The sequence below is a fragment of the Amphibalanus amphitrite genome, unplaced genomic scaffold (genome assembly GCF_019059575.1).
Source record: "Amphibalanus amphitrite isolate SeventyFive unplaced genomic scaffold, NRLGWU_Aamphi_draft 000604F_arrow, whole genome shotgun sequence".
Lineage (NCBI taxonomy): Eukaryota > Metazoa > Arthropoda > Thecostraca > Balanomorpha > Balanidae > Amphibalanus > Amphibalanus amphitrite.
Genome location: NW_024882098.1, coordinates 194,899 through 206,866, shown reverse-complemented (window position 1 = coordinate 206,866; position 11,968 = coordinate 194,899). Strand labels below are relative to the sequence as shown.

The following is an 11,968-nucleotide window of genomic DNA, read 5'->3' as shown; positions in this document are numbered from 1 at the left end:
GAGAGGGACGGAGAGAGAGGGAGAGAGAGAGAGAGAGAGAGAGAGAGAGAGAGAGAGAGAGAGAGAGAGAGAGAGAGAGAGAGAGGGAGACAGAGAGAGAGAGATTTTCCGGGGCGATTAGCTGTACTCATGATGTTCTGCAGTGGCGGCGCCACGAATTTTCGCCAGTGGGGGCAAGCTTGAGGTGACCCAACTGTGGTCTGATAGCCGTCCTGCAAAATCCATGAGCACCTTGTTCCTAGATGCTGCCATTCAAAATTATTATGGTTTCAGGTTTCATGCATACCTACGTATTGAGCTTACCCTCGCGGGCCCGGAAGGGGGGGGGGGGCGTTTTTCGCCTCCCCTGGCGAATATATGCGATACCTCATGAACGCTTAGGGATAGAAAGACGAAACTTGCTGTACCTTATCCCCCATTAGGTAATTTGACATCTTTTGAAGCAAAAACATTTGGACCTAGCCTCATCATTGATAACGTCTCACTGGCCGATTTTTCTAGACTCCTGCACGACAAAATTCGACGTCACAGACGTGAACTTGAACCAGCTGCCGAAAATAGTTTTAGAGATAAAGACAACTTACGAGCACGGTTGTGTAGCATTTGACCTAGAAAAATACTTATGTAACTTTGGTGACCTGAGGTCAGAGGTCAGGTCAACGAGTCCGAGCTGGGGCTTTAGTTTTTTTTCGCAAATAACTTCAACAAAAATGGTCCTAGAGCTACGGCAGAGGTACCTTCGCATTCGTCACGTCGAGACGCGTCGAATGACATACATATATGTTTTTTTTTTTTGGAAAAGGTCAAGTTTTATGTTGACCTCATGTGACCTCGAATGACCTTTGGTTGACTAGTTGACACATGAAAGGTCGTTTGTGATGAGTTGGTAGCCGCTGATCATGATTTTGGTATCCATTTTGCTCCAAGCATTCATTTAGAGCCTCAGGATGGCAAAACATATCTTAATTATTATGCCTGACTTAAGTGAAATCGCCTCTAGCAAGGATATTCTCTTGTGACTTTGACCTTGTAGCAGCCTTGTATCGTATATGCTAAGGCACAAATAGGGGTCTGCTAAGCTTCAAAACATTTCAAAACATCTCGGAATTTAGTATACAAGATAAAAGAAAAAGTGCAAAGTTTGTGGTCAATTTTTAGCATGACTGTGACCTTGAATTTGATTGCTATGCACTTCATCGGAATCCCCAGACGCTTCTTTCGTTTAACATCCATTTTAGCCGGTTTTATGCACCATACCGTCTTCTGGAACCCGTACTTTGATACCACTACAAATGTGCCGGTTTTTACCTTTGACTTTGACTTCTGACCTTGAAAATTGACCTGAGGTCAAAAAGTTTAGGTGCTTTAGAATCTGCTCGTAGATACCTTTCGCTTGGTACCATTTTTGTTTCCATAGCTGCCTTATTTACGGAGTTAGACAAGTGGGGGAGGGCTACCCCCGGGCTGCGGTGGTTGGGATTACCCCCGGGTCCGGCCGGGTTAAGGTCGCGAACAAATGAAACTATAAAACCAGATTGCGAGACACAAACCTGTGGAAACATTATGTCGTTCGTTGAGATGTAAAATGGTGTATTCTATTCCTCAAAATAATAGTCAGTACCTAGTTCTCTTTTTTTTCCGTAGTACGTATACATATGTGCGATTCTCTCACACACGATTGATATACCAGAATAAGCTCCATAAGGGCGACCCACATGCATTTCCAGATAACCCGGATAATTTAGGGTGGCACTTAGCAATAGGGTGAATTTTATGTTATCCGATTTTTAGGCCTGCGGGTAGTTTTCTGGTTCCATTCCCGTAAAAAATAATGTGTGCAAAATAATTTTGAAAAAATATTGATATTTAGGGGTCGCGAATTGAGGTCAAAGTTGGCAGTTTTGGGGAAAAAAATCAACTTTTTGGAAACTACTTTAAACCTATTTGGAATGACATATGTGGTCATTAAGCGTCATATCCGACGTATTTTGACCTTTATTTGTATAACAATTGCTTATCCCATCACTTCCGGTCGATCGTAGCCAGTCCAGGTCACGCCAAGACAGGTCTGATCTGGGCTGTTTTACCCATGTCAGGCCTGTTTTTGGCCTGCGACCGGTGCCTTCTCTCTCACAGTGGAGGTCATATCCTCTTATGAGTGTGAGGAGTGAACGGTCTCTCCTGTTCCAAAGGGAGGACGAGCCCCACAGTTCTATCGGTTCTTGAGACATGCTCCTTTTTTGTCAAAGAGGATGTGAAGAAGTTGGAGCCAGCCTATCGCCGGCGGGGGAAAGCAGAGGCGAGAGTGGGCATTGAGCTGCGCTGGTTTATTGTGCTTTCGGGATGTTCTTCCGTGGGCGCTTCTTCCGACTCTACATAGTGCCAGTGCCAGCAACAGACTTACCCGGCCGTTGCGGCGCGCACACGGAGGGAACGTCTTTGACGATGGCGACCATGAGAGAGAAACGTCGACTCACACTCCCAAGCGCATGCGGGCGAGCGGACGTCCCCAACAGTGAACTGGCCTCGACCGGGCCAAACTGCCCAACCGTAATGTGTGAAGAACACGTGAGCCTGTTATCAACTGCGGCACGGAACTTCTGATACGACTCCGGCTGAACCGCGAATCCTGAACCGCGAGAGAAGGAGCGTCGACCGATTCTAGGTCCTGGTGATGGGGGGGGGGGATTAGGGTGGCCAAGCTCCTCGCCGTTCCCAAACTCCCCTCCATCCAAGCACAGGAGGCCATGCTCACAGCGCTGGGAGGCTAGGAACTGGAGAAGCGGAACTGCGGCCTTTTGCTTCGACGCCACGACGGCGAACAGCATGCTGGTGAACGGTACTTAAGCCCTTATCATTTAGGGCCTTGCCCTTATCGAGCAGAAGCTGGATCGGCCCGTCCTCCAGCTGGCCTGCCGGCACCACGTGTAAGAGCTGGTCCTAGAGAAGGCCTTCTCCACCTGCCGTAGAATCTCGAGCGGCCTCTACATCCGGCTGTTTAAGAGGTTCAAAGGCGGATGGGAGTTCATGCTTCATTGACAGGATCACACCGGTGGCGTTCGCCGTCGACGACGTTCCGGAGTGGGACAAGCTGCTGGTAAGCTTCCATCGCTTCCATCGCTGGACTATGCCTAGCTCCGGGAAGACTACCGAAAACTTCTGGAGCTCTGCGTAACTGCTCTCGGTGGAGTTCCAAGCACGGCATCCGTTTCTCCGCCTCAGAGTACTCCACTGAGTTAGGTGGATGGCAAAGACCATCCGTACCGTGGATGCCTTCCTCTTCAGGGAGCGGCTCCGGCTGACGGCGGCCGAGGCCCAGGTCATCAGACGCTGTGCGCTGTTCGTTGCCTGCAAGTTCGCCGCCGCCGCCGCTGCCTGGTCTGGGACTCTACTGCCACTGCGCCGGCTCTGGATCTGACCTTCGTGAACTCGTTCTGCACCTACCCCGACAAGGAGCTGTCGAAGGCGACAGTCCCGGTCTTCGGCCGTCACCTGTAGTAATTGAGTGATCGGCTGGTGACTCTGGAGCTTTTAGACCCCGACCCTCGGGCTCAATCAAGACATGGTGCGGGCAATAGACTTGTAGGAGAGGGGACCCGCCCCGTAAGTCCTTAGTGGACACTATGAACGCCGCTCTCGCGACCGAGACGTTGGCGAGCTTCCTCACACCATCGTTCAAAAAGCTCTCAAGGATACACGACCTGGACGCGGGGCTCATCATCAATGACCAAGGCCACTGGGAGGACAGCGGCTACCAAACCGCAGCTCGTGTAGTCCGGGAGCTGCGGGTGGTGAATGACTTCACCAGGCGCGGTATGGCGCTGATGTAGGACTGGCACTCATGGAAGACAAAGGTTAGTGCCAGTTCTTCCTCCATGTCGTTGAAAAGATCACAGAAAACGCTAACCTGACACCCGAAGATCGACTGCAATTGCTAACCAGGCTACACACAAAGTGATCTGGGTGCCCGTTGCCCATGATACCCCTCCCTCCAATGAGGCGCCAATAATCTACTAAAGAGGAGGAACTGGAGTAGTGGAGTACATATACCAGCGTTCTGGCGTGGCCGAAGCTGCATGGAATATCAATAAACAATATGAAAATGACTAAGAAATGCCTTATTATCATCCGATTATAGCGTAATAGGAAACTCAGAAGCGATTTTAATGATATTGAAATATGCTACCAAAATCTCAATTTTTACCTTGATTCGCGACCTCTAAACATCAATATTTTCCCATAAAAATTTGCCTCCCTTATTTCTTACGGGAATGGAACCGGAAAACCACCCGCACGCATTAAAAATCAAAAATTGATTTTTAAGTGCCACCCTACCGGATATACATACCTATTACCTACCTATCACATTTTTCATACCTCCCTGAGCTCAGTCTCAGTCTTAGGGTTCCCAAAAGAGGATCTCTTTTCTTGCCGACTTTTGACAAACTGCCTCTCAACCTCCTCGAGGTCTAGCTCAAGGGCAGCCTTCTGGTAAATGAAAATGAGTAGGAGAATGAGAGGGAATAGGAGATATGCGACAGACGGTCTGGGAACGAACGTTCTGCTGAAGCACTTGATACGGGGACCGTCAACTACTATTATAACCGCCTATCATGAATGTTGCACCGGTCTTCTGTTCCCTTTTCAACTTCAGCCAAATTTTGTGGGGGCAAAAACACAGTCTTGCCCCCACGGCTTCCTGCCAGTGGGGGCAGTCTGCCCCCACTGCCCCCACGGTGGCGCCGCCCTTGATGTTCTGTCGAAAAACTGCGTTTAAGATACGAGATCGCTACTGATTCCAAGTGAGTGGAATCCGGTTTCCTTTCTTTATTTGTTTTTGCACACAAACCTGAGCTGTGAAGACCCTTGTGTTGCGAGCTGCCTCAGTTTGTTTTTAGCACAATTTTATCACTAAGGTGAACTATTTTAAGGTATCCTCGTCCACCTGCATTCAGGGAATAAACCTGCTGGGGAAGTAAAAATAGGCAGCTTAGGCAATAGGCAAATGGACAGGCAACTGGAATTCGAAAAGGAAACATGTGAACACGGAACAGTTCGAAATGCTCCATCAGCTGTGCGCAGCTGCTGCCGAGCGCCTCGAGCTATTGGTCTGATATGGCCGCTGAGCTGTTGACAGCCGACCTTTCCTGACTAGGCGCCTGTCTGTGTGTGACCATGAGGCGGTCCGTGACCGGCCTATTGTGCGAGCACCAGGAGACGTGTCAGAGGTGCCCACAATAGCTCTGTGATGACAGCGGGCGAGGGTGTCTCGAGGAGGGTAGCCTCCTCTCCTGGCCGATTGTCCCTAGAAGCCTAGATTCCGCGCTCAGACGCGCCCGAACCTGATCAGGATGTTTGTCTCGCGACGCGTTCCAGCCGCGTTTGGCTCCCGTCTAACGCCGTTGTCAGACAGGCAGACGTGTTTCGGCTATTTGAACACAATGCTGGCTCTGTCTGTATTCGACCGGTGTTATGCGGAGTTTATATGTATGTGGAGGGTGGATGGGATGCCATGGAGGTCGAAGGTTCCATTCCGAGATGGAAATTGATGGTGCCAGGAAATGGCTTGCCAGTCGTTTGCCAGAGCCGCCAGTGGCTCGCTCGCCACTTTCGGGTCTTTCAATTCCATCCCAGCATACAGAGTTTCGTTCAGTTCTTCAGATACTTAAATGCTCCGAGACAAGGAAAGTTTTGTCTTGCGCATGTCGAAAAATCCATTAGAGCAACGACCATCAATGCGCTTTTTGTGGTCACCGTTTTCACCTCTAGCACGGTATTCTGTGATAGATATTAGAGGATGCCTGCTTTCCTGATCATAATTCGTTTACCAAATGTCTCCGAGGTACCTAAAACAGAATGATCTTAACCTCACTAGTTGTGATTTAATTGCCTTTTATTTATCACTCGCCCTCGGTCCTGTCCGTCCAAGTCCGCGGCGGCGGCGGCGGCTCCAAATTAGCCCGGTAAATTACCCCATTACTGTGTGGTGCTCACCGCCCGGCGTTCGGCCGACGGAAGACCGCTTTGATGACGAGGCGAACTGGTCCCGAGCGATGCCGTCGGCTCTCACCAGATGTGTGAACCATGATGGATGACGCTGATGAGAATGTGATGAGATTACGGCGAGCGGTGAGGGAAGTCACTGACGGACGAAACACGCGAGTAATTAAATGGGATTGCAGGAGTAAAGGAGGTATAAATATCATCTGCGAAGCTCGCTATTACAATGACTATTGTAGTTCCTACAGCCCTGGGTGTATCGAGGTTGAGTTTGGTTTAGTTGGCACGCCGCGGTGGCCCCGGGAGCACAGTTTGCCCGTGTTTGCTGGTCGCCGGTGGGTGCCGACGCCACGTTTACCCCTGGCGTCAACATTAGGCCGGGCCCTCACATGGGCAGGCGCTGGGACCAGCCGAGTCCTCCACGGCAGGCCGGGGTCCCGTCACGGACGGGCCCGTGGCGACCTTCAGACAGGCCTGACAGGAGGTTCGAGTTGTGATTTGGATCCGTATCGGAGTCAACAGGCATGACCCGGGATGAACATCTCAATGGGAGTGAAATATCATTCGTCGCTGCTTAATACATTCTTAAATCATTCAATAACCTTTATTAGATGCTCACAAGTCACGAGTTAGTGGGTAGGATTTAGTGAACAGTGAGCTAACATTTTCTGGCCCTTATTTTTAATTCTCCCGGCGACAAACATGATGCTACGATTATTTATGCATCGTTTGGGAAGGAATTGCCTGCCATGTAATAGGCATTCGTTTTTTTATGATGCACCTTGTTGTTTATACTCGTGACAGTGCATAATCCAATTTGTGTTTCGTCTAATACTGGCTGAAAAGTTATGATAATTTAACTAATTAGTGACACTTAATTTATATGATTAACCAAAGGGAGACTTTACATATTGTCAATCCTGAACGTTAAACTAATTGTTTTTATATTCTTGTTAGCGTCTGTTCCACATTGCATCACGCGATCACGGCACTCCTGCTTCATCTATCTCCATACCCAAGTTGTTGAACCCGCTTTACACCAATCTTCTTGGATATTAGATCGGATCATAAAAAGGAATCGCCCCATACGCTATGACTTACGCGATGATTGTGACTATATTTCATCCGGGCTAGCGTGCAATGCCACAGTGCATTTCAGCTGTCGGTGTGAACTTAAAGCTAACGAAGCCACGATTTTCCCATTAGCTCGGTATTCCAATAGCCGCAGGCGTAAGTCGAGGTGCTGCTAGTGAAATGAAGATATCAAACATGATGTGCCGACCGGCGCGATCGTCGCAGACGCACCTTTTTATGGGTTATACTAGCTCCAGCTGATTGGTCTTTAATATCAGCTTTCTCGGGGTAACACCTGTGTAATCCCGGCCCGCTCTCTGTCGTTTCTTCGAACACGGTTCTACAAATAGCTCGGAGGTATGCAGGCCAGGCCATGGAGGGTTCGTTAGGTTTTTACTGCCTGGATTGTGGCACGCGGCTCATGTCTGGGACTGTCATGGCTTCACGGGCATTGAACGTATACGCCGCTGTCGTGTCGACGCATGCTTTACTGTAGGAGAGCTGGAGTAAGCTGTGTAAACTGTCTTTCTTTGGCACACCAGGTATGCAGCGGTGTTTACGGCCGCCCGTCTTCACCGGAGGGGCGGCGGGGTAAGGGTGGAGTGGGGCGACCCCTGGCGGCCGGGGACCGGTCAGAGGGCGCCACTGTCACCGTACCGACCTGTCCACCAAGGGACTCGTCGGCGACCGACGCGGGCGGGCGGCACTGCAGTGACCGAGCGCGTGGCGACGGGAGGGCGGCGCGGGGCTCCGACTGTCGGTGGGGTCAGGACAGAAGTGGGAGCGACGACCTCTTCACATTGCGTTCGGAGCGGTGAGGTGACTTGGTGGACGCTGGACAAATATCGCACGGAAGCCTTGCTGATAGTGAACTGCTCTACACGAGCGTGCTGATGTGGTGATGCGGTGGCGTGACATCCGCTGGAGCGTCCGTGACAGATAGCTGACACTGCCCTGACATCCTGTTTGGGAGTCCTCGTCGAGCTGCGTCGGCACAGCAATCAGCTGAGACCCCTTACAGCGCCGTCTGCCACCGCCTCAGTGCCGTCCTGTGCCGTCGCCTCTGACCGCTCGCCGCTGATCGCTCACACGCCGCCACCTGTGCTCATTACCACGCGTCGCGCGTGTGCCGGCGGCTGCGGCCCGATTACGGCAGCTGATGTCTGATTACGCACCGGGAGATTACTGGCGGTGACCGTGGCACGGTGTTATCGTCCGGCGGTGGTGGACAGAACTAAGATTCACGCAGGAACTGTCAGACTGAGGTGGTACGGCGGTCAGTGTCAGCCTTCAGAGGTTATCAGTGGACTCTCGAGCAGCTGACTTTTGGGTTTGGTGCGTTGTGAGGAATGGGACAGACTTGAGTGCATAGTGGACATTTTGATGTTGTTGTGGAGAGCCAAGAGAACTGAACATTGAAACCTAAGCACCGGAGCTTTTAGGAAGGAAACACAATCGTGGGCTAGCTGAAGGTGTAAAGGTGACTGGTGACTATATTCTAGAGGACCAGACGGACTGTTGTCAGCGTTCGAAAACGCCTGCGGTCACCAACACCAGGCACTCATTATTAAGTGAATTTCGTGACTGCCATACGCCGGTGGCTCCGGTAAGCCATCCCAGCATGCAGCGTCTGCTATCGACCTCGGAGTCTCCGGGTGGTGAACCAAGCGCGGCCGAGTCGCTGGAGCGTCTGCGACATCTGCATCAGGTGGTGGAGCTGCTCACCAGCCGCTGCGGCGAGGACAGGTACTGCTTCCTCAGAGGGATCTCCCACTTAGCAGCTGTTTAATTTGTAGAATTATTTCACGTTCTATGGGTAGTGAAGGATGTGTGAACTGTGATGTTTCGGGTTGAGTAATGTCCGCAAATCGGGGAATCATAATAAGCATCTTCGGTTCATTTAAGTTATCGATCGATGGATGTATTCATAGGTACAATGCTTGCTATTATTTTTCTATCTGTTTTTTTTTTGGGGGGGGGGCGGGTAGGGGACAGGTGTCAATATTGACATCTACTGGGCCGTGTTTGCTATCACGATTTAGATTACGAAGTCAGTGCTAAATATTGCTCTGAGGCGAAGCCAGAAGCGTTGAGCAGTTCATTGCTACCCGAGCCAACACAGGGGCGTTCGTTTAACTTTACCCAAACATAATGGCTGCCTGTACCATCGTTTGCTGTTATTGCATGCATCCGTACGGAGTGGCCGTCTTCATAGTAAACTGGCTTTAAAACAGTAGCACTCTGCGAGAATGGTAGTCTGCTATCAACCTTGGTAAAAGTAACCAAAATCATTTCCTTAGAATAGCGTGACCTTAGACTAATCTCTTACGCCTGAACTCTCGCTGATAATAATTGAAGATAACGTATCGTCTGGGCCAGCTTCGACAAATGCAGGCTCACGGGCTCCTACTCATAAGTTTTAACTTCAACTTTCAATGAACACTTGTCATTGAGCGATGTGAAGTAGCATGAGCCTGTCTCAAGGCTGTCTTTTCTATTTTTCAGTTGGTCTCTCGATAAACTCAAGGGCCAATGTTTCTGGGCGATGAGCCTATACCGCTCACGTGTTGTTACAAAGCTGGCATATCTGAGCCGGCCATCGCCCTTCGGCCTTCACCGTCTGCCCGTCTTTGAAGGTGGTTTCACAATGGATCCTCCCCTACATTAGCTGTATTTTGGAATTGTGATGACCTTTTCTGTGGTGGTCTTTGTGTTTGTGTGAAGTGGCTATGACAGTTCGAATAGGGTTCTTTGGCGATTTGGAACGCGTGGCTCTTTTTAGGTGGCACATCACTTTAGCTATCCTCCCTCCGATTCCAGTAGATATTTCTATCGAGGGAGATCATCAAAGGACGTCTGCTTTTGTGTTTAGGTTACGCCACACTCCATTCGCTCACCTGTGTCGAGCTCTGAAGCTTCATTCATTTTCAGTAGCATAACAAACCGGCCGTTACGCAAATGTTGTGCCAAATGCAAATAAACCGAACCGGTGAAGTTTGTCGGCCGTTTCCGCTTCGAGTAACGTCGCTTACTTTGTACTGAAATTCCGGGACCGGCTGGCGCACTGAAGCTTTGGATTACACCAAGGCCAGCTATTTCTGCCGTCTGTTTGATAACAGTGTCGGCTTGTCAACTTTGACCGACCTTACGGAGAAAAGAGTCGATTCTGATCCGGTCCATGGGCTGTTGTAAAGTGAAACACGTAAATCAATGACTTATTCCTGCCCTGAAATTGTCCTTGTCAAAGGGCTGTCTGCTTTCTGTTTTGTGGGGCATGTTTTTGCGCGAAACGTGGTCAAATGCATCCGATAATCGTCATGAAAAGAGACACACAAGTACATTAGCTTCTATTCATCAGTCCGTGCGCCCATCCCGAACGTCAACACGAGAGGAGCGTCTACAGAAGGTGCCCATTGTGGCCCAGTCAGCCACTCAGCCGCCGCCCTGTGCTGACCTGACCTCACGTGTATACCGGACGGGGCGGGGCAGGGGAGGATGGAGTGGGGGACGGGAGATGGGCGGATCGTTTGAGGTGCACGCGTGGTCAGGGTCTGGGAGGTCGTGTGGGAGTTTTGTGAGCCAGGCATTGCGTGGTGTGGGCGAGACTGACGAACTCTGGGCCTTCTGTCGCGTTGAGTGGGGTGGGGTGGCTTCAGCGAGCATTCTCCCCGTCCCACACACACATTCATCTCAAAGGCTCTCCATTCCTCCTACACACATCTACACCCAGCGCTTCTATCACTCATGACTTATCTCCCTCAGAGGCGTGTTATATCTCCCACATGCCTCCGTGCATGACGCGAGCGGGGCGGTGTCCCCTTTCCGTTCGTTGGCTCAGTAGCCATGTGACGACCTCTTCCTAATGACTCCTCGATTCGATTGGTGCTCAGCTCAGGTGTCATGTAGCTTCACCTGTGACAACCGACGAACGGTGGTGTTTTGTATCCCTTTAGATAAGAAGTTAGCGACTGGTCCGGTCAGGAGGAGCAGCAGGATGGGGTTTTTGTCACCGGCTGACGGGTTACCTATCCTGTTTCGGTATGATCTGATCTGATGTGGGCCTGGCTCATCTGGTCTGCGTAGGTAATCAGATATTTCGAGCTTCGGCGCCTCCCGTGTGTAGTGCGACTGGAGTTTATCAGTCATGCAATCACAGAACTTGCATACCTTACCGAAGGTCACGTAATTACAATCAAGCTGTGCAATTACAACTTAATTGATTCATATTTCTTTTCTTTACTCCCAAACCTACCTGTTTAGGGCGATGAAGATGACTCGGCATTCGTTTCTTCAATGGCCAGGATAAAATTGTTTTCCTGAGATTGAGATGCAGCTACCCAATTAGTTCGATTATGCTGAATCGAAATGTAATATCATTGCCGTATTGCCCTTCCCTTCATCCGTTTTCAAATTGGTCTAGCGCCAGTAAGTGAATCGGTCTTACATCATCAATTGTGGGCGTTTGTGCTGTGCGGCACAGCATCACTTCAGGGGCTCACTACTAGTGCCATCTAGCGATGGAAATATAAAATTATATGCGCTCCGTCAGATGCCGCATATAATAGCAAAGCCGTTACACACCATGGCTCAGCGTAGACGGAGTAAAATGACGAATCGTATATTTTGGCTTTTGCCGTGATTTGCTCAGCCGGAGAGAGTATTTGAGGGCCACTTACCTATTTCAGCTCACTTCGACTCACGTTGATGAGTTGTCGCCGAGCGATGTGTTCAAATGTCTCCTTTCTTACTGTCGCGGCAGCTTGAGTGGCTCCGAGATGGTTTCTCGTTTGGCCTTGGGCCGTGTTAGGTCATGTATGAACATAATAGCCATTGTGTCGCAATGTGTAAAACGTTTGGTTGCAGGTAGTGATTAATGAGCATTTAAATGCGGCAT

The 11,968-nt window shown here is 50.2% G+C and overlaps 1 protein-coding gene across 1 annotated transcript in view; it reads left to right on the top strand.

Moving 5' to 3' along the window:
- LOC122394670 (inositol 1,4,5-triphosphate receptor associated 2-like) overlaps positions 1-11,968 on the top strand; it is a 71,415-nt gene that overhangs the window by 50,489 nt on the left and 8,958 nt on the right. The window lies entirely within an intron of this gene.